This window comes from Chelonia mydas, chromosome 2 (assembly GCF_015237465.2).
Source record: "Chelonia mydas isolate rCheMyd1 chromosome 2, rCheMyd1.pri.v2, whole genome shotgun sequence".
In the NCBI taxonomy this organism is placed as follows: Eukaryota; Metazoa; Chordata; order Testudines; family Cheloniidae; genus Chelonia; species Chelonia mydas.
Genome location: NC_057850.1, coordinates 125,458,091 through 125,480,416, shown reverse-complemented (window position 1 = coordinate 125,480,416; position 22,326 = coordinate 125,458,091). Strand labels below are relative to the sequence as shown.

The window sequence follows — 22,326 nt, the reverse complement described above, 5'->3', positions numbered from 1 at the left end:
CCCATAAACTTTCAACTGACAGAAGCTGGGACTGGATGACGGGGTCGATCACTATAAATTGTTCCCTCTGATGCATCGACACTGGCCACTGTCAGAAGACAGGATACTGGGTTAGATGGACCATTGGTCTGACAAAGTGTGGCTGTTCTTTTGTTCTTAATCATGAGACTAGTTCAATTCAATAAAATGCTTTAGAGCATGAAGTCAAAGAAACATCGTATTGCTTAACATGTCAGAGACAGGACAAGAAAGGAGAAAGGTTTTCCCAATGGCAATCAAAACTTCAGCATCAACAGCAAGGAAAAGATGGGTGCCAATCTCTTGGTCATGAAGAGGAACCCATCTCAGGATTTCAATGGCAGAAACACCCATCCCCCATATAAAAGAGTCATTTTCTAATCATTTAAACATAGTGATGTAACCCATGTCAATATCCTCCTTTTGCTGGAGACAGATATGAGGTCTGTTTCAGCCCAAAGGCTGTAGTAACTCCCCTCGCAGGAAAAAGAGATGTGTGTCAAGAACAATGTTCCCTCTAATTTTTGACAAGCCATGTGCGCAAAATACATCTTCTGTGCAAATTTTTGTGTGCACGGTGTTTTGCCATGTGTACGGGGTTTAGGATCTGTGTGCGCGCGCACACACGCACAGCTTAGAGGGAACAGTGGTCAGGAATATGAAGTACTTTTTTTTTCTTTTGGTGGGGAGTGGAAAGCAGTAAAAGGTTTAGGGAATCTTCCACTCACTCTTTACATAGCTCTTTAATTTCTTCATATACAATCAGTGCAATTAATTACTTCCCACCCTGATGCTGAGGGCTGACTTCTTATGGACACGGCTGCAAAATTTAAGTAGTTGATATAAGTGAAACCTACTGTGATACTGTTGCACATATAGTAGTTACAAGGACAATACAGGTAAATACCAAAAATTACGTGGTTCATGAAATCATTACATACGTTGAATATTATTACTGATATTTATGTATTTGAGATACTTTTCAGATAATTTATTTAAAATAGAATAGAATATTTTAAATAAATTGATGTCTGAAAGGAGAATGTTTTTTGTTTCATGAATTAAGAATTTAATTGATGTAGTAAGAAGTGCTACATACAATTTACTCAGTGTTAATGTGTCTTATGAGTCACAGGGCCAAATTCTGCCTTCACATACTCCACAGGCAACCACATTTATTTTAGATCAGAGTACAACAGGATTTCCAATAAAATGAATGCCTGCTGGTGATATAGAAATATGATGCCATGGTCTCTCACATTCGATGGTACTGACTCTAGATTCTACTGAGTGCTGAGAAGGATAAACATTGTTCACTATACATGTGATTATAATTCACCACCGTAGTTACAAATGGTAATTAGGTCCCAGTTCTGTAATTAAAATTCTGAGGCTAGCTGAGTGGGTGCATGTGATTCTCTTTGCAGGAATGAGGCTTTAATGATACATAAATCAAAACTTTGGGGGGGGGGCATCTTTAAAGTAGTACTGATTTGTGCAAAAGATTTTATAATTAAACAATTTGAAATAAGTACTAAATAAACGGTATTTACATATTTCATTACAATATTACATGTGAAAAGATAGATTAAATATTTACATTTTCTGACCATTTTAATAATTAATATGATAGTTAGTTACATTCTTTTGACTTTTGTAATCTCTCCTTGTTGCATGTCTTGTGCATGTCCTGGTTTATGCTTTTCAGTTACTACCTTTAAAATTGATGGACTGTTCTTGTGCAGATTTAGGACATTTGCTGATACTAAAATGATTAATAATTATTTCCAGTAGTTTGGGGACATTTATTTATTAAACACCATTTTTAAAGGAGTCCTTTTAGGGGTTGAATCCTTCTCATTTAACTCACTCCTGTAAGTCTCAGTTCAGCAAAAGTACTTAAGCATGTGCTTAAGTGCCACTGAGGTTTAAGTAATTTACTTAAAAAAAAAATAGACTGCCAAATCAGGGCTGTAATTCTTCTGACGTACAATGAGGACTTCTTACATGAGTAAAGTGAATAGGATTCACAAAAGTATAAAGATGGGTCCTAGTTGTAAAATTGAGATCCAAACTTCCAGATACCGGACCTTGCTTTAGGTTCATTGCTGAAACTGTGGTTACTTGTAAAAATATATATAATAAATTTTAGGAACATAGGACTGGAAGGAACTTTTAGGTTATCAAATACAATTTCCCGCCATTGCTGGCGATTCCATCATATAATCCTATTCCTGAATTTAACAAATTCCATTTGAAGACTAGTTAGGTTTTTTTTGCCCTTATTATCCCCATTGGAAGGCTGTTGCAGAATCTCATACCTTTGATACTTAAAAACCATCAAAAAAAAAAACCTTGATGACTGCAGGCAGCCGTCCTTGATTTAATGTTTAAATGAATCAATAGCATCCTCAATCTTAATCTAAATGTGGGGATTAAAAGGGGAAAGGGGAGGGAGAGGATAGAGAGCAAGAGCATGCACAGCTGCATGCCCTAAATGCAGTATTGCAGGACAGGGCCAGGTGTCATGAAGTAATTTCTCAGCATAATATGCTGTATTTGTGATTCATTCAAGATACCCTTTGAAGATAGCAGGAGTTTGGACTATGAGGGAAACCAGGAATAATCTCTAAAAGAGGCAGGTGCTCTGGGAAGTTGAGGTGACTGTACTACGAAGCAGCAGCACCTCCTCCTGGGGCATTTAGGAGTGAGACAACAAATTGGCTGGAAAAGACCTCTTTTTATCAGAAAATTACTTGCTGCACATAGCCTTTATGAGCTCAGTGTAAAACCTTAAGAGACTTGGGAAGTTGGGTTTTGACCAGGTCCCCAAAATCCCCCTCCTTCAGGCCTAAGATGGCCTTGGAGACCATAAGGTATTAGCCCTGAACTGGACCATGGCTCACTTGTCACCGGTGCATGCTCCTAGTAAAAACTGCACGTTTCATCTGTAGTTTGCATGGTTAACATGAGTTGTCTTATTATTTTTTAAGTGACAATGTGCAGTTTTTCAAAAATGTGTATACTTCTGATATGACAAATTTCGCCTCTATTTTATGTTTCTTCTCTTAGTGGAACAAACATTACTATTAGACTTACTCCAATCTTCCTAAATCTGGTTTGGACACCATTCCACAAACTTCACCAATGATCCAATTCATGCAAAAATTGCAAGTTGTACATGCATGCAACAGTTTGTGCACATCTAAAATTCTGTGTTTGCACAAGCACAAATTCCCACCACCATGATTTATTGCAAATTTGTAGACCTGAGAATTTTCAGGATACCTATGTTAAAATAGTTTCAAATCATTATTGAATGTGACCTGTGACCAAAGACTGACCACAAAGAGGAGCAAATCCACCCACTTAAGCGATTCTGGGGAAAGCCTCATAATTCTAAGCCAACTTCACATGAATTGTGAAGAATTCTAGAAAGTGCATGAATTGCTTGTAGGCCTCTATATAGGAACAGTACAAATCTCAGTATGATGACAAAATAAATTAGCTTAAAAATAAATTTACACTGGGAGACTCTTACAGGAGACCAAACCTTGAAAGAGAAATTAAATCCAACTTGTAAAACAATGAAAACAAACATATTTCAGGGAAATAATAAGAAATATTGATACTTAATGGAAGGGAGAAACTTGGGAAGCTGTAATGTGGCAGTAAAAATAGCAAATGGCATTTTGCTCCTCATGCAAATGTATCCTGTCACAAAGCAGGGAAGTCAGAGTTCCCTCTCTAGAAGTCTGATCCAAAGCCCATTGAAGTCAGTGGGAGACTTCAATGGGAATTGGATTAGACTCTTAGCCCATCATACTTTAGAACAATCTTGCCCTGACAGTGAGATTGACAAGTATTGGATGATCTAACAAACTTTTTCCACTTGAATTTCTATGGGCCATGAAAATAATCCTAAATCATTTGGGATTTAGGCCTAAACTAATTGGGCCTATTGACCAACACAGTGTAGGTCTGTGTTCAGAAATAACACACTGTGGAGCTGATTTTCAATCAAAGTCAATAGGGCCTCGGCATCCCTCAAAATCATTGTCTACATTCTCAGTGCAACGGCACAAGACCACTAATATCAGTGTGAACAGTCTGTACAGTATTAGTTGTGATGCTTTAAAACAATTTAAAAACAATTTGCTATATTTAACTTGCAAGACATTACCTACTGCTATGTCCTCTACTTCACTGCATCTTGGATAAAAACCTCAGATGTTTTTGTCAAAGGTAAAGCTTACAAAGCAGTACTTTGGTTGCAGTTGGAATGTTTTCAATAATAGATATTATTTTAAGATGCCCACAAAAGCTACTCTAATATTTTGTCTGAAGGTTGTGATGCCATTAAAGTTAACAGAAAATTTGCACCCTTAGTGGGTGTGTCTATACTGCAGCTGGTTGTGAGGTTAGATAGATCGGTGCTAGCGGGGCTCAAGCCGATGACCTAAAAATAGTAATGTGGATATTGCCACTCGGGCTGTGAGATGAGGGGGTCAGGTGGGTTTGAGAACCTGAACTTCAGCCTGAGCCACAACGTTCACACAGCTATTGCTCGTGAACCAGCTCAAGTTCTGTTAGCACACACCTGTCTACCTGGGCTGAGAGGCTTGCTCCAAGCTGCAGTGGAGATGTTCCCACCTTGCAGGGTCCTAAAGCCCAGGCTACAGCCCGAGCCTGAATTTCTATACTGCAATTAAACAGCCCCTTAGCAAGATCAGGTCAGCCCTGGATGTCTAACAGCAGTATAGACATACCCAATGGGTACTAATTTCAGAAAGCATATAATTTACTTGCCTGAGTCTGCCTTTTCCATTAATTTAATACTTTGAGAGACATGGACAGCAAATTGATAAAGCTGCTGTTTCTTTGATGAAGCCGATGGGCCCTTGAGTCTTTTAATAGTGATTATTAATTGGCAAAATAAATATATCTGGAAATGATTTCCTATACTATTCAATGGTTATGACCAATAGTTGCCTCGTTAGAAACCTTATAACCCTCTCCCCACCGTGAATATTTTCAGCCACTCCTTTTTCACAACACAATATTTTCAGCCACTCCTTTTTCACAACACAACAATTCATTTTTCCCTGTCCACTTTGCCATATTCATTTTCAATAAAGGGATTATTACCCCCTTTTAATTGTTTGTATCTCCAAAGCTATGCCATCACTTATACACATGGCTCCTTTGCTTTCACTGGAAGTGAAGGCTAGTCCTAGATATGTCATAGCTTTAAAGGTGGACACGTGTTTCTTGCAACAACCAGTGAAAGAATGCACATTACTCATGTGTTGCATAAGAATATAAGAACATAAGAATGGCCATACTGGGTCAGACCAAAGGTTCATCCAGCCAGTATCCTGTCTACCGACAGTGGCCAATGCCAGGTGCCCCAGAGGGAGTGAACCTAACAGGTAATGATCAAGTGATCTCCACCCTCTGACAAACAGAAGCTAGGGACACTATTCCTTACCCATCCTGGCTAATAGCCATTAATAGACTTAACCTCCATGAATTTACCCAGTTCTCTTTTAAACCATGTTATAGTCCTAGCCTTCACAACCTCCTCAGGCAAGGAGTTCCACAGGTTGACTGTGTGCTGAGTGAAGAAGAACTTCCTTTTATTTGTTTTAAACCTGCTACCCATTAATTTCATTTGGTGACCCCTAGTTCTTATATTATGGGAACAAGTAAATAACTTTTCTTTGTTCACTTTCTCCACACTACTCATGATTTTATATACCGCTATCATATCCCCCCTTAGTCTCCTCTTTTCCAAGCTGAAACGTCCTAGCCTCTTTAATCTCTCCTCATATGGGACCTCAAACCCCTAATCATTTTAGTTGCCCTTTTCTGAACTTTTTCTAATGCCAGTATATCTTTTTTGAGATGAGGGGACCACATCTGCACGCAGTATTCAAGATATGGGCGTACCATGGATTTATATAAGGGCAATAAGATATTCTCTGTCTTATTCTCTATCCCTTTTTTAATGATTCCTAACATCCTGTTTGCTTTTTTGACTGCCGCTGCACACTGCGTGGGCATCTTCAGAGAACTAGCCACAATGACTGCAAGATCTTTCTCCTGATTAGTTGTAGCTAAATTAGCCCCCATCATATTGTATGTATAGTTGGGGTTATTTTTTCCAATGTGCATTACTTTACCTTTATCCACATTAAATTTCATTTGCTATTTTGTTGCCTAATCTCTTAGTTTTGTGAGATAGTTTTTGAAGCTCTTCATAGTCTTCTTTGGGCTTAACTATCTTGAGCAGTTTAGTATCATCTGCAAACTTTGCCACCTCACTGTTTGCCCCTTTCTCCAGATCATTGATTAATAAATTGAATAGGATTGGTCCTAGGACTGAGCCTTGGGGAACACCACTAGTTACCCCTCTCCACTCTGAAAATTTACCATTTATTCCTACCCTTTGTTCCCTGTCTTTTAACCAGTTCTCAATCCATGAAAGGATCTTCCCTCTTATCCCATGACAACTTAATTTACATAAGAGCCTTTGGTGAGGGACCTTGTCAAAGACTTTCTGGAAATCTAAGTATACTACGTCCACTGGATCCCCCTTGTCCACATGTTTGTTGACCCCCCTCAAAGAACTCCAATAGATTAATAAGACATGAACTCCCTTTACAGAAACCATGGTGACTTTTGCACAACAATTTATGTTCTATGTGTCTGACAATTTTATTCTTTACTATTGCTTCAACTAATTTGCCCAGTACTTACCTGAGACTTACCGGTCTGTGATTGCCAGGATCACCTCTAGAGCCCTTCTTAAATATTGGTGTTACATTAGCTATCTTCCAGTCATTGGGTACAGTAGCTGATTTAAAGGACAGGTTACAAACCATAATTAATAGTTTCCTAGACACAAACACATTATTTGTTTTATTTATGTTCAGCACTAGGATTATGTCAAAATTCTTCAAATGTTCAGTGCATTCTGTTAAATAAACCTATTACATATACATTACTAACGCTTACCCTGACACATGAGGGTATTTTATGTATTTTACATTGTTAATTTGAAAAAAGCAAACCTCCATGATATTACATGTTGTATTTCAAGCTCTTTGTTCATAAGTGTAGTGAACTGCATTGATATCTACCCCTTACTCCTTAAAATCTGGGTGCTATAACATCTGCAGAGCTCACAAGGATTGCATTCATTTTAATTGCATGATTTTATCATGCTAAATGAAGGTATGTCATGTTTTTATGCAGTAATGCAAAGCACTGAGACTGGATTTATTGCATTAGCCTATCAGTAATGTGGCAGATGATGGAATACCAGCGATACAATCATAAGATTTACAAAAAACATAATTACATATAGGGTAATATAAAATTGCACATGGGAAAATATTTCAAACAAAGATTTCTGCTGTTGTTAAACAATACAGAAGGGAACTTCTTTGGCTTTTGAACACCAGCAGAACTCTGCAAATGTCTGGGCATTTCATTTCCTACTAGATATTCTTTCCGAACCGTTACCTTTTAAAAATCCAAAAACAAAATATGATTTTATATCCTTTATTTGAAAATTAAATATGATTTAAAATTGGTTTTGACTTATGTGTAAGAGTTGCCATAATAAAAAAGTAACAAAGAGATAAGTATTGTGTCATTAAATGAATTAAATAATATTGTCCCTACACTCTCACATAATTAAAACAGACACCTGCTATGTTACCTTAGAGTATATCTAGTTAAACTTCCTAAAATCTGTATTCCCCCAGTGCAGCCTGTTGGTACCAAGATAGCATTACATACTGGCAGCTGGAAGAATAAGGTTTGAGTTCAGAAGCAGATCCCAAATCATATGGCCTATTGATAGTGCAACCTATAGAATGTTTCAGAGTTACTTCTAGTGCTGTTTATGCCTCTTGCAGCACATACTTCCTTCTTATCAACAGAATGACACAGTCATCTATTTCATACTAGTTTCTGGAGGCAAAACACAGGGAAGGAATGGATATCTAATGTGAATTAAGAGATAAAGAAAATATAGTATCCTATTTATTGTAATGTAATCTCTTTAGAACATATAAAGTTTCTTCCCTCCTTCCATGTGGAGTAACCAGTCTTGATGTTAAATAGTCAAGAAGGCTAAAGAAATACACAAAAACACTGGCTAGCATATTTCTGGCAGATCATCCACATAGTAAAAGATAGACTGGTAAGCTAATAAAGAGGATTCATGAGCTCAGTGGCCCTCTGGTTTGGATCGTATTCTGGCTCCCCTCAACTCCACACAAAAGCAAAGGCAGTCCTTGGGTCTCGTTTACTTTCTACTGTGTTAGTGTGGCCCAGTGGATGCAAAGCATGCTCAACTCCCAAGGGACAAGGATTACTTTCTATTGCTCTTGACTGCTGTAACCAACACAGTTGCAGAGTGGGTTTCAATCTCCACCCCCACCCACTGACTGCAAGGAAGTCATCATTCAAAGGACTTGAGAGTGAGGAGGATGTAAATCTACATGGACAGAAACAAAAATACACACACACCCACACACCCACCCCCCAGAGGGATTTTTCTAGGGCAACAGAGAAAGATCAAGAGAATACCTATTCCAAGGGGGGGGGGGGGAATTAAACAGAAAGCAAAGTTTTATCAAAAATCTGGAAAAAACATTTTTATACATGAAATGTCATATATTAAATTATCTTTATAGGTGGAAATATTAAAGGGGAGTTAATTAATCTTATTAAAGGCAGCATGGGAAGTCAGAGGGTGAGCCACTAATATAGTGCTTGGGTCTCATTTAGTCCATATTGATGAATAGTCCATATTGAAGGGTGCAGGTTTTTCTTAAGGGACCTTTTATACACAGTTTAAAAAGTGTTCGCTGTACTACATTCAGAGTCTCTCTTTTCTATTTTAATAACTATAGACAATCATACATAATTCAGTGAAGATTAAAAATGCTTATTCAATTTTGCCATTGCTTAAATATCCATGATATTAACAACAAAGTCATCTTTCATGTTTTTTTACTTTGGGGTACCCAAACAGTCTGTTTGAGAGTAATTAAAAATAAACCAAGGCTCCCTCACTCTCTCTTATTTTAGATATTCAGCCTGTATTACGAATGATACGTTAATTAACATCTCTGCATCAATTCTGTTACATATAGTAATTCATAAAAGAGAGCAATGCATATATTGTTCAGTGCAGCCAGTGATAAGACATTCCCAAAATGTCTCTCAAGCCCCTCTTTACTACTGTATCTATTTACTGACTTTCTATCTTTCCTTCCATTTCTGTCTATCATCCTAAATTATGGAGCTAACTGACAATACCAACACATCATTAATATGTCTGACCACCGACATATTATGAAGTCTAATTAGGAAGCCTGAGACCTTGCAATACTTTAGCTAATAATGAATCAATGAAAATTAAGATTTAATATTAAGTTAGAAACCCCACCTCTTTTTTGCTGCCAATCCAGAAATACTTACTCTTACCCTTACCTTATGCACTAAATGTTGCAACCTAGTGGCATGATAAGGTATGCAATAGGGAAATTCTTAGAGGATATTACCTGCCACCTGGTTGTAAATCTGATTAACAGACACAGAAAATAAGTCATTTGCATGGAAATCACCCAGCTCACATACACACTTTTCAGTCATTTGTTTCCTTGGGAAATCATGTTGAGATGAGGAAATGACTTTGAGGACCCAAGGTGGGTATCATTTTCAAATTAACCTTTTCTGTCTTTTACATTGATTTACTTAACAAGAATGATGGGAAAATATGTAACTGTTTCAACATAAGCTGTTTTGTACTGTCATTCTCTAAGTATTTTAATAGGAAACCAGTAAAGTTTTTTTTTTTTAAACTAAGCTCATATTTGGACCATGACTGTAACCACAATATTAGATTCTACTAAAACTGTACGGTATTATTTTCATCACTTTGCACTTTCATAAGGGAGCCTTAGTCTACTGAGAACATTCATATATATAAAATTTTACTATAGATGTACACATCAACTCCAAAGCAAAATCCACAATACTGCTCACCAATGCTGTAAACAACAGTTGTCTAAATATCTATACCTACAGATATATGCCCTTGATGTTTTCCTTTGCCACTTAAAGTTACAAAATAGTAAAGAGATAGTATTACAAATATAAAAGAAGGGTAAAGGAAGCAGTACGATCTGTTTACCTATGCCACATATAGCTACAAAATCAAATATAGCATTACAAAAATAAAACTAGCATGAAGTGTATGCTATGATCTATTTTACCATTAACATTCTATCACACAAAATTAAGTTCAAAGATACAAACTCGCCCTGACACTCAAAACCACAGAAAACATTGATTTAAGATGGGACTAAATTATTATATAAACCTGCTCCACAAATGAGCTTGTCAGCTACATTGGTATTCACCAGAATGGGTTTGAATTTGAGGAGTTCCCAAGGCACATAGAAGATTACCATCTTATGCTCCAAGAAGTATTTATCTCCCTGTGCAAGCCACATTGACTTATATAGAGCTACTTTTTCTGCTCTGGAAAAAATAACTCATCTTTCCAACTTCCCTCTTCCTACCCATATCCCACACTTAATTCTCTCATCGCTTTCTTTAAAGCAATTAATATTATATTCAAATAATATGTGATTAGCGTAAAAGTTCCCATCACCTGAATTTCTCAAGAACACTAGCACGAAAGTGAAAATATTCCTAGCAAATGGAATATTTAACAAGGGACTTTGAGACTCAGAAATATTTTCCAAATAAAAAACTGGCAATAGTAACACGTAAATATAAAGCCTACGGTCACCATAAAAAGCAAGCAGAACATTCTTTACAGAGCTGCTTCTTCTCTCTCTCTCTCACACACACACACACACACACTCTCTCACACAGAGGACAAAATAATGTATCTCAAAACACCTTACAAGTAATGGATGTGCAGTTTTGGATAACAGAGAGGCTTTTACTGGAATGAAAGATGAAGATTATAGGAAATAGCTCCATTTGTGTGGAAACAACAAAGATGATAGGTCAGTTTTAAAATGCTGGTTGCTGTTTGTCACTGATTGCATGTGCAGATTAATTCTCTTATGCTAAAGGTCTGCTAGGTTTTTTTTCTGATTGCAACTAGTATGTACAGTATTAGCCTACTGCAAATATCTAGTGCAGCTTACAACGCCATCAACAGTTACTTCTTGGGAATATGGATTTGGACTTGCAATGTGCTGCATGAATTTAACACATAAAATATGGATTTCATTGCAGCAGTGACAATAAAGGCTCACAACAACTGCTGACTACATATATTTTCTCTTTCTTCTCTCTCCCTTTTTTCTTTGATTTTTACCTTCTTACCACAATGTGAAATGCTTGTATAGGAAAAGTGTGTGCACTTTTCCCTCTGTACATGTACAGATACACACACACGCACGCACGCACACAAAGTATTGCCTCTGTCTACCTTGCCATCAGTCTCAACACAGAGACTTGCTTTCTGAAGAAGTATTTGCTTTAAGTGTTTGGATTCAATTCAATTAAAAGTCAAGTACAATAGTGTAATATCAGAGAAAGCTGTAACAGACTTACAATCAGGATGCAGTCAGTGTGGGCATGTATGTGTATGTTGCATGCTATGCTCGTGATAATTAGAATATGAAACACTATGTTTTTGAAGTCCAAATAGTATTCCTCCACTGAATTTACAGTAATCAAATACAAATTAAAACTGTGCTGCTTAGAACCTAGCTTGGTTACTGGGGGAAGGAAAAAAAAAAAAAAAAGCTTTGCAAAATGCAGTTCGATCCTGAATATGTATAAAGGCAGTTCACTTTGAATACAGTATACACACATTTGTCTCGATTTCATGTATGTGTCATATTTATCAAAGTGCCTTTGTAATGTATAAAAGTTGTATACAATAGAATAATTCTATGGATTACATTAAATACAGTGCTCTGATAGTTCAAGAAAATAAAACCACCGAAGGAAATACAATTATGAAAGGCTCCTACCTTTTATTCTGCTTCTGAGCAAGTGTAGTAGTGTCCAACCCAAGCAACGCTGGAGAATTTGCTACTATCTTCCCTTTTTTGTTTGTTTTCTGCTGTTATTTTCTAAGACTGATCCTACTTGAATCTAACTCAGCTTCTTCTCCCAGCATCACTTAACTCTGGACATGCTTAGGGGGGAGCTCTCTCACTGACTGGCTTTCATTCAAAGCTCCTGATTAAGAAAATAATAATAATAAAAAATCACTCCCTCACAGAGAGGGAGGGAGAGAGAGAGAGAGAGGTTCTTCTGATTGAACCACAGCACTTGCCATGGGAAGGTTAGAGACTGGGAAAGCACAGGCTTTCCCAAGCACACAGTGATTTGCAAGTGAATGCAGTGGGAGGTACAGAGAAAGGAAAGCTTTTTTGCTGAAGCTTCCCCCTCCCCCTCCTGATAGAAGGCTCTCTGTGTCTGAAGTCCAAGGTAATTAGCCTAATCTACTCTTTTTGCAGTGATGAACAGTAAACACGTGACCACTTCTTGTAAGCATTCTTTCTTAATTAGATATATTTACTTTTCCTTTATCATCAGTGGTCCTGCAGTATTCACAATGGCAAGCCACTGAATAGTAACTAAATATATAAACAAGATACCAAGTTAAATTACAACTAGGTCTGAGATGCAACCAGAGAGTTATTAATTGTTATTGTTTTCACTGAACTGCCTACCCCATTAGTTAAAAAAGAAAACAAAACAAATCTGTCTCTTCTGCTCCATCAGTGTTATAATGTGTACAAAACCGTGCAGGTTTACATTATATAAGATACCAAAATGTTTCTAAACCTCATCTGAGAAGATGGTACAGAGCTACTATTCATTCTCCCCAACCTTATATTTTCTTCAAGTCAATATTTGCATCACTAGTGTTTAGCATATTGTTATTTGTCTCACTACAGTGTAGCTTCCCATTTTGCTGCTGTAATCCTTTTCACAGCTTTAATCTGTAACAGTTGATATTTCCTAATACAACAAATTGGACTCAGCACAATCCCTCCTTCGATCATATTAATCCCAATCCTTTCTCTGTGTCATAGTAGAGGATTGTGTAACATTGGCTAGGAGAGATACAGCAAATATCCACCTAAGATTACGTCAGTGGATGTCAGTATTGCTCCATCCAAACAGTGCCAAGAGGGAATTTTTCTGGTTGTAAAAAAGGCATAAACCCTTCCCCAAAAGTTAAGATGTATCAGATACAGGATGCAGCACAATGTGAGAAAGAGAGACCGATAATATCAACAAAGATGTACTAGCAGTGAATTGTATTACACTACAGAGTAGTCTCTTCATAGAAAGCAATACAAGCCTCATTGCCTAAGTCAGCAGGTCTTAAAATGTGATCCATGGACCAGGGCAGGTCTGCAGAGCAGTTGACGGTGGTCCATGAGTGCTGACAGGCCACACTGTGTTCTCTCTTTCCCATTTCCAGCTGCTGAATTGCATTAAAAAAGGCATCAAGAACTAAAGTACGTACTTTCTCTTTTCCATGTAAGCAATTGCTACAGTTGCCAAATGGATGTAATGGGATCACTTAAGGGAGAGGTGGTGATCTGCGCAGTGACCAATGGGAGGGGAAACAGTCCATTGATGTGGCCCATGCAATGCATAGAGTTTGAGAATTCCTGTCCTAAAGTCAATCACAAGTAAAATAGTAAAATTTATTGACATGAAGGAATAAAACAATGAGACACAGAAACTCTCTCTCTCTCTTTCCAGGATATAACACAATGCATAACATTTTAAAACCAGTTTCTTTATATTTGCTTTCTTTCTTTTCCTAAAGCTAGCTCAATATGACAAATAATGATCTTGCTTCTGTTCCTGCTTTACATAGAATTTGATTCTCAGTCATTCACTCTCTCTCAAAATGTGACTAGAGTATGGAATTAATAAATCTGATTTCCTTATTCTCTCCAACATGGGGAGAGCGGTCCACACTTCACACCAATCTGTCTTGCAACAATTCTGTGACATCTTTACTGACTTCCAGTATTCATATGAGACAAGAAATATAAAATTCCCTTTTGTTTGATGGTCTCTGCCCCAGACTGAGTTGAATGTGGTGTTTACAATTGCCTTTTCCAGCTGGACCGTCTGTGCTTCTGCTTCCTAAAAGCAACATATCCAGGGGTGGCCCCTTTAATACCAAGCTGAACAGCCACTTAAAGTGACAGCTACATTGCAGGGAGTTATAACAAATTTTTAAAAATATTTTGCTGTGAAATAGCTTTGGAAACCTGAATAGCTGTTCTGATCATGGTCCGACAGATTCTTATGTTACAAATTGTTGATAGTAATTGTTCCTCTTATTTTTACATTTTGTCTTTGTTATTAATTTTGCAGTCATTATGAAATGAAATAAAATGACTGTGTATAAACAGATCTATTTTTATATATATTCATAAAAACACACACATATATACACAGTCACTCTTACATACACACACACACACACACACAGAGGCAGGGAGGACAAGATGATTTAAAGGACATTCTTATTCCATAATAAGAGTAACCTTGTTCCAGTTTACATTAATCCAAATTTAATCTTAATTAAAGTGGAGTAAATTAAACTGGAACAAGGCTTTCTTATTCTGGAATAAAAATGTCCACACATGGAGTTATTCACAAATAGCTATCAACTCCAAATTCACATTCTACCTTAATCTGAATTAACAATCAAGCGCAGAGAACCTCTAATAGGTTTCTAGCTTCTGTTTCTCATGGAGTGGTCACCATTAAAAAGTCAACATTCACCCACAGTGACAACACAGTGGTATCTAAAATAGAGCAGTTATTTACTCTCACAAATCCAAGAAAATACTGATAAAATATTTACTTTCTAATATCTACCATTATATACCGTGTGTGAGAGGGAGTACTATCATAGGCAGGACTGATATCACTTCCTATTTTAAGGTTGCCTGACTTCCCATTATAAGCCCATTTTCAATAGCTTATAACTTTGCCAAACATTAACCATTTGGGTTGAAGGTTTCCTTGCTGGTTGTGTGCCTCAAGCTGAATTATTTTAGTAAGTTTCAGCCAAAACAGGTTAGTTGTTTCTGAGAAGGAGGCTAGGGAAAATACACTTTTTTTTTTTTTTTGGCCTATGTTAAAATATTTGGGAGACCTTTTCTTTGAAAAAGCTTTAAATACCTCAATGCTTTGGAATGTGTGTGTCAGGAGTGTGCTTTTTGCTAGCCCCATGAAAATCCATCCAAATTTGGCCAAGTTATGCAAGACTTTGGAAAAACTGCAATTTGTGTACATGCAACAGAGACTTCTTAGAGTTAGCAGCTACATTTCCCGAAGATTCCATCTGCACTGAGCATGCTGCTGCCCAGGACTGAGCAAGACTTACTGTGCAATTGCAGCTCTAGGATGGTATAGGCCATGCTGGGTCTGGTTCAGGGCACCTGAACTGAGTGTGGGGAATCTGCCTCTCCCTGTCCTCTGAATCATCCCCACCCCCACACCCCGGTAGGGCCCAGGAAGCTTGAAGGAGAAAGTGGCATGACTCAAATGCAGAGGGGACAAAAAACATATCTGCAGAGGATAGGGAACAAGCTTTAAAGGAGCACGCTAGGTCATTGAGGGGCACACGTTTTTAGTACAACCTGAAGGAAAGATTCCTTCTGATTAGTTTTTATTTCCAACTTGCATATCTCCTGGGTTAGAGCAGCCAACCAGGGCTGCTACAGGCAGGTGGACCTCTCCCCACTCCCCCTCAGCAACTCAATGCCATTCTCACAGAAGGCAAGGGAGCAAAAAGAGCCCAGCAGCTCAGGACAGCTCCCCTCTCTCCTCCCTTCCTCCTCCTGTGAGCAACAGGATGCCTTCTTTGCTCCTACCTGATCCATACAACAACCTGCCTGGAAGAAGGGGAGGAGGGAATTCTGCTGCAAGCCCTCCCTCCATGCCTGGGAGAGAGGGTTGATGAACCCCAAAGAGCTGTAGGAGGAGCAGAGGTGAGATTGGGCGGGGGGAAAGGATGGCAAAACTGATATGGGGACAGGAGTGATTTGGGAGTTGGGGCAAAATTGTTGTGCAGGGAGATGGGCAGATGTGGGGTTAAAGAGACCCCCCACTTTTTCCCCACACCACTTTAAGCATTAGGGACCAGAGGTCAGTAGATTGGAGCATGGAGTCAGAGGGAAACTAGAACTGGGAATTTGGGTGAGGGGAAATAGACTGTCTGGGGCTTGATCTGGAATCTAGAGGTGGGGAGTGGGACTGCAACTGATTGGAGATTGGGAGCCAGGGGATCAGTGGGGGACTGAGGTCAAATGAAAAGCTGGGGTGACACTGGGGCTGGGATCCATTTGGGCAGAGAGAAGGACGTGAGGAGGGAAGGAGATATGACAAGAAGCATAATGGGAGGGGAGAACAGGGTCTTGTTAGGCAAAGGGACTGGAAAAGGAGTCGGGGGACACACATCAGGTGAGAAGCTGGGCACCATTGGGTATAGGGAACATGGGGGGTAGTGAAACTTGAAGCCAGGTTGGGGGAGAGAGAGACATCAGATGAAGAGATGGGGAGGAAAGAGTCTAGCACTTGCTGAGCAAAAAGCCTGGGACTGAGATGAGAGGCTTGAAGTGTGGAGGCTGGACAGATGAGAACAAGACTGGGATGAGGAACCAGACATGAGGAAGAGACAGGACTGGAATTATGTCAAGTGGGAGCAGAGTGGGCAGAAAGGGTGATGCTTGTGGAGAATGAGCAGAAAAGTCTGTGCCCACTAACCATCTTCCCCTTTCAGAGTGTGGAATGGAACAAAGATTAGATTCCTGAGTCACACCCTTCCTCTCCTGTCAGCAAATATCTATGATACTCACTTGCAAAGTGATGATCCTCCTCTAGTGCTGGTCCATATAGAGGACAACAGCCTCCTAACTCCATCAGTTAGTCTGTTAGCTCATATGGAACAAGTCTTTGCAGAATCTAAAAGTTCCAACCCAGCTGATGAACCAAATGTGTGTGTATGAGATGTCACATGATAGAAAATTTGTTTTATCAGTTTGCTTCTTAAAAACCTAGACAATGACACACCAAACACTGATTTAAAAGAACATTCAGGTTGCAAAGTTAAGCTCTGAAAAATTAGGAAATGGCAAAATTAAGGTGACCTGTGCTACTTTAACTCAGTTCCCTTGTGTTTATGAATTATGACATAATCGTTAATTACATGATCACATACTGTTTTTTTCCTAAAGGAACCCTGCCTCAGTCAGTGCAGTGTGGACCTTCTCTAAGGATGAATCAGGGTTGTTTAATGAAGGAAACTGGTTGTCTATAGGACACCTGCCTCCATTCATTACAGAAAAAGAAAGGATAGTCTCACAGTTAAGGCAGTTGGATAGAATTGTATTCTATCCTTGCCTCTTCCACAGTGTAATATTAGGCAAGTCACTCAACCCAAACTTTTTACACATGGTCACTAATTGTTTGTTGTTCATTTTCTAGGGTCTGACTTGAAGTGCTGAGAACTCACAGTTGCAACTCAAGTCAATGTGAGCTGTGCTTTGAATTTATACAGTGCTAAAGAATTCTAAGTATTCTCAAAATCAGGTCTTCATTCTCTCAATTTAGGTTCTCAAAACAAATGGATACTTCTGATCTTAAGCTCACTCTGCCTCACTTTCCCATCTCTAAAATGGGATAATATTAGCCCCTCACCTCACAGGGGAGTTATGAAAATAAATTCATTAATGTTTGTGCAGAACTAGGATAATATAGTGATGAGCCCATCAGGAAATTAATAACTCTATCTTCAGAGCAGGGTTTGAATAGTGTGCAGCATCTTTCAGAATACATGCAGTGGGAGTGTCATAAATATAAAGGGAAGGGTAACCACCTTTCTGTATACAGAACTATAAAACCCTCCTGGCCAGAGGCAAAACCCTTTCACCTGTAAAGGGTTAAGAAGCTAAGATAACCTCGCTGGCACCTGACCAAAATGACCAATGAGGAGATGAGACACTTTCAAAGCTGGACGGGGGAGAACAAAGGGTCTGTCTGGGTGTGTGATGCTTTTGCTGGGAACAGAACAGGAATGGAGTATTAGAACTTGTTAGTAAGTAATCTAGCTAGAAATGCGTTAGATTTCCTTTTGTTTAAACGGCTGGTAAATAAGCTGTGCTGAATGGAATGTATATTCCTGTTTTTGTGTCTTTTTGTAACTTAAGGTTTTGCCTAGAGGGATTCTCTATGTTTTGAATCTGATTACCCTGTAAGGTAGTTACCATCCTGATTTTACAGAGGTGATCCTTTTACTTTTTCTGTAATTAAAATCCTTCTTTTAAGCTCCTGATTGCTTTTTCATTGTTCTTAAGATCCAAGGGTTTGGGTCTGTGTTCACCTATGCAAATTGGTGAGGATTTTTATCAAGCCTTCCCCAGGAAAGGGGGTGTAGGGCTTGGGGGGATATTTTGGGGGGGAAGATGTCTCCAAGTGGAGACGTTTTCATGTTCTTTTTTTAACATGCTTGGTGATGGCAGCACAGAGTTCAAGGACAAGGCAAAAAGTTTGTACTTTGAGGAAGTTTTCAACCTAAGCTGGTAAGAATAAGCTTAGGGGGTCTTTCATGCAGGTCCCCACATCTGTACCCTAGAGTTCAGAGTGGGGAAGGAAACTTGACATGGTGGCAGAGCAGTGGAATAATTTTAAGATTTTTTTTTTGAGATTATTTTGAAGCAAAAGCACAGTAGGATTTTAAAAGGATTTTTTTTCCTTTGGGCTGCTTGGAAGCAGGTTTTAAGCTGAAAGCAATTAGAGTTTTTCTGTCTCTGCCTGGGGGCCAGAGCAGAAAGCATAAAAAAGGGATTTGTCTTTTTTGAGCTGGAATTTTCTCTACCTCAAGGCACGGTAGTTAACCTCCTGCAGGAAAATTCAGAAGTTTTTCACAGACTTGAAGAGGTTTTTTTTGTGTGTGTGTGTGTTTTTTTTTTTTAAGCTAAGAGCAACTAGAGGGTTTTTCTGTCTATTTACCTAGAGACAAAGGATTTTTCTGTAGGCTGAGAATAGCTATCAGAGAACATAGGTATCACATTAGAGCACAAAAATTTTACAAGCCAGTTTTTTGGGATTTTTTAACTCTCGAGTGTAAAGTTAGTTAAAAACAGAGAGGCTAAGATGACAGAACCCAAGGCAGAAAAAGCCAAAGAGGCTGTCCACAGGAGAGAAATGGAGGCAAAGGAAAAAGAATGGAATCATGCACTGGAGATGGAGAAAACAAAGGCTCAGCAGAATATGCCGGATAACCCTAACAATCCTTACCCAACAATCCACAAATAGGAGCGACTATGTCCACAGTATGATGAATCCAGTGATATTGCTGAATATTTTCTCACCTTTGAGAGGCTGTGCACACTCCATAAAATTCCTGAAGCTCACAAGATGATCACATTGGTCGCAAAATTGACTGGAAGAGCTCTGGAGATATTCAATAAGATGCCTATTGATGAGGCTTCTAACTATAATAAATTCAAGGATTTGACTTTAAAGCAATTTCAAGATACACCTGAAATTTACAGAGTAAAATTTAGAGGCCTTAAGAGAGGACCTGGACTAAGTAATGTGGCTTATCTAAACCCGATAAAGGGTCTGTTAGATAAATGAATCCAAAAAAGGGGTGTAACTATATTTGAAGGAATGTGTGATTTGATGGCTCAGGAGCAATTCCTGAATATGTGGAAGGAGGAAATAAAACAGTGTTCATGGGATAAGAAAATGGACTCAGCAGAAAGTCTTGTTTCTTATGCTGATCGATATGAGCAGTCCCAGATCGCCAGAGAGGTGGGGCAAACTGGAACAAAGTGGGTGGAGGGAGGAGAGAGAAAAAAACCCTGATCACAGTTGGAGCGGATACCAGAAGGGACAACCTCAGACCACACCCTACTACCGGGGGCATCCCAAGGCCCCAACTACACCCCAAGGAACACTCCAAACACCTTATCGTCCCGCCACATCATTCTCCAGCAATCCACCTGGCCCCAGTGACCCGTCAGCTGGACGATGTTTTAAATGCAATGAGACGGGGCATGTAAAGGCCAACTGCTCCAAGAACCCCAACAGATTACAGTTCATTGCACCGGAATCACACCAGAAGTCCTCAGGCCCAGATACCCTCAGAGAGGAGGGAAGCTGTGAGTGTGGGCGGGAAGAAGGTCACCACGTAGAGGGACACCGGAGCACAGGTGTCTGCTATCAATGCTTCCTTAGTGGACCCCAACTTAATCAACCCAGAGGCCCAAGTGCTGATTCAACCCTTCAAGTCAAACTCTTTTGACTTGCCTACAGACAAGTTGCCTGTCCAGTACAAGGGCTGGTCAGGAATGTGGACTTTTGCAGTCTATGATGATTATCGCATCCCCATGCTGTTGGGGGAAGACTTGGTCATTCATGTGAAGTCAGCCAAGAGGGTGGGAATGGTCACCCACAGCCAGGCTAAGCAAGTTGTCACACCTAGCTCTGTTCCAGAAACTTCTGCCAGGACCCGGTCAGAGGTGATGGACCCGGACCCCAGGCCAATGTCTGCAACAGCAGTAGTGGATCCAGTCACAGAGAGCCAGACAGAGCCAGTTTCAGAACCGGAACCGACGGAACAATCAGCACCAGAACCATTGCCAGCACTAAATCCAGTACTTGCAACCCCAGCACCAGCGGGTCCCACCAAACCTGCACTGGCAGCAGCAGAAAACCCTACACAAGAGGCACAGCCGGAGCCTGAACCCCAACATAGTGCACCAGCAGAGAGCGGTTCACAGTCAATGGAAACAGCCCCATCACCTGCCTTGCTTCCAGAGGGACCAAGCCCAGATCCACAATCCAATGAGGAGCTGATGTCTCCAGCCTCAAGAAAACAGTTCCAGACCGAACAGGAAGCAGATGAAAGCCTCCAAAGAGCTTGGACGGCGGCAAGGAACAACCAACCACCTCTCAGCTCTTTTAATCGATCCAGGTTTATTGTAGAATGAGGACTTTTATACAAGGAAACTCTTTCTGGTGGACACCAGGAAGACTGGCATCCTCAGAGACAGTTGGTAGTTCCAACTAAGTACTGGGTAAAGCTATTAAGCTTAGCCCACGATCATCCTAGTGGCCATGCCGGGATGACAGAACCAAAGACCATTTGGGAAAGTCGTTCCACTGAGAGGGAATGGGCAAGGATTTTCTACCTATGTCCGGTCTTGTGAGGTGTGCCAAAGAGTGGGAAAACCCCAAGACCAGGTCAAAGCCCCTCTCCAGCCACTCCCCATCATCGAGGTTCCATTTCAGCGAGTAGCTGTGGATATTCTGGGTCCTTTTCCGAAAAAGACACCCAGAGGAAAGCAGTACATACTGACTTTCATGGATTTTGCCACCCGATGGCCGGAAGCAGTAGCTCTAAGCAACACTAGGGCTAAAAGTGTGTGCCAGGCACTAGCAGACATTTTTGCCAGGGTAGGTTGGCCCTCTGACATCCTCACAGTTGCAGGAACTAATTTCCTGGAAGGAACTATGGAAAGCCTTTGGGAAGCTCATGGGGTGAATCACTTGGTTGCCACTCCTTACCACCATCAAACAAATGGCATGGTGGAGAATTTTAATGGAACTTTGGGGGCCATGATATGTAAATTTGTAAATGAGCACTCCAATGATTGGGACCTAGTGTTGCAGCAGTTGCTTTTTGCTTACAGAGCTGTACCACATCCCAGTTTAGGGTTTTCACCTTTTGAACTTGTATATGGCCGTGAGGTTAAGGGGCCATTACAGTTGGTGAAGCAGCAATGGGAAGGGTTTACACCTTCTCCAGGAACTAACATTCTGGACTTTGTAACCAACCTCCAAACCTCTTTAGCCCTTGCTAAAGAAAACCTACAGGATGCTCAAAAAGACCAAAAAGCCTGGTATGATAACATGCCAGAGAGCGTTCCTTCAAAGTAGGGGACCAGGTCATGGACTTAAAGGCTCTCCAGGCCCATAAAATGGAAGCATCATGAGAAGGGCCATTCACGGTCCAGGAGCACCTGGGAGCTGTTAATTATCTCATAGCATTCCCCACCTCCAACCGAAAGCCTAAGGTATACCATATTAATTCTCTAAATCCCTTTTATTCCAGAGAATTAAACGTTTGTCAGTTTACAGCCCAGGGAGGAGATGATGCTGAGTGGCCTGAAGATGTCTACTACAAAGGGAAAAGTGCTGGTGGCGTAGAAGAGGTGAACCTCTCCATGACCCTTG

At 39.8% G+C, this 22,326-nt stretch overlaps 1 protein-coding gene across 4 annotated transcripts in view; it reads right to left on the bottom strand.

Moving 5' to 3' along the window:
• Nucleotides 1–12,440, bottom strand: part of CDH10 (cadherin 10) — a 152,422-nt gene extending 139,982 nt beyond the window's left edge. For 3 of the 4 annotated variants that reach the window (XM_043540225.1, XM_043540224.1, XM_037893299.2), the window contains exon 1: nucleotides 12,063–12,425. The gene's annotated coding sequence lies outside the window, so the exon portion shown is untranslated. Of the gene's footprint in view, nucleotides 1–12,062 lie in introns of all 4 variants that reach the window. The other variant, XM_037893297.2, reaches the window with a different exon arrangement.
• Nucleotides 12,441–22,326: the final 9,886 nt, after the last annotated feature.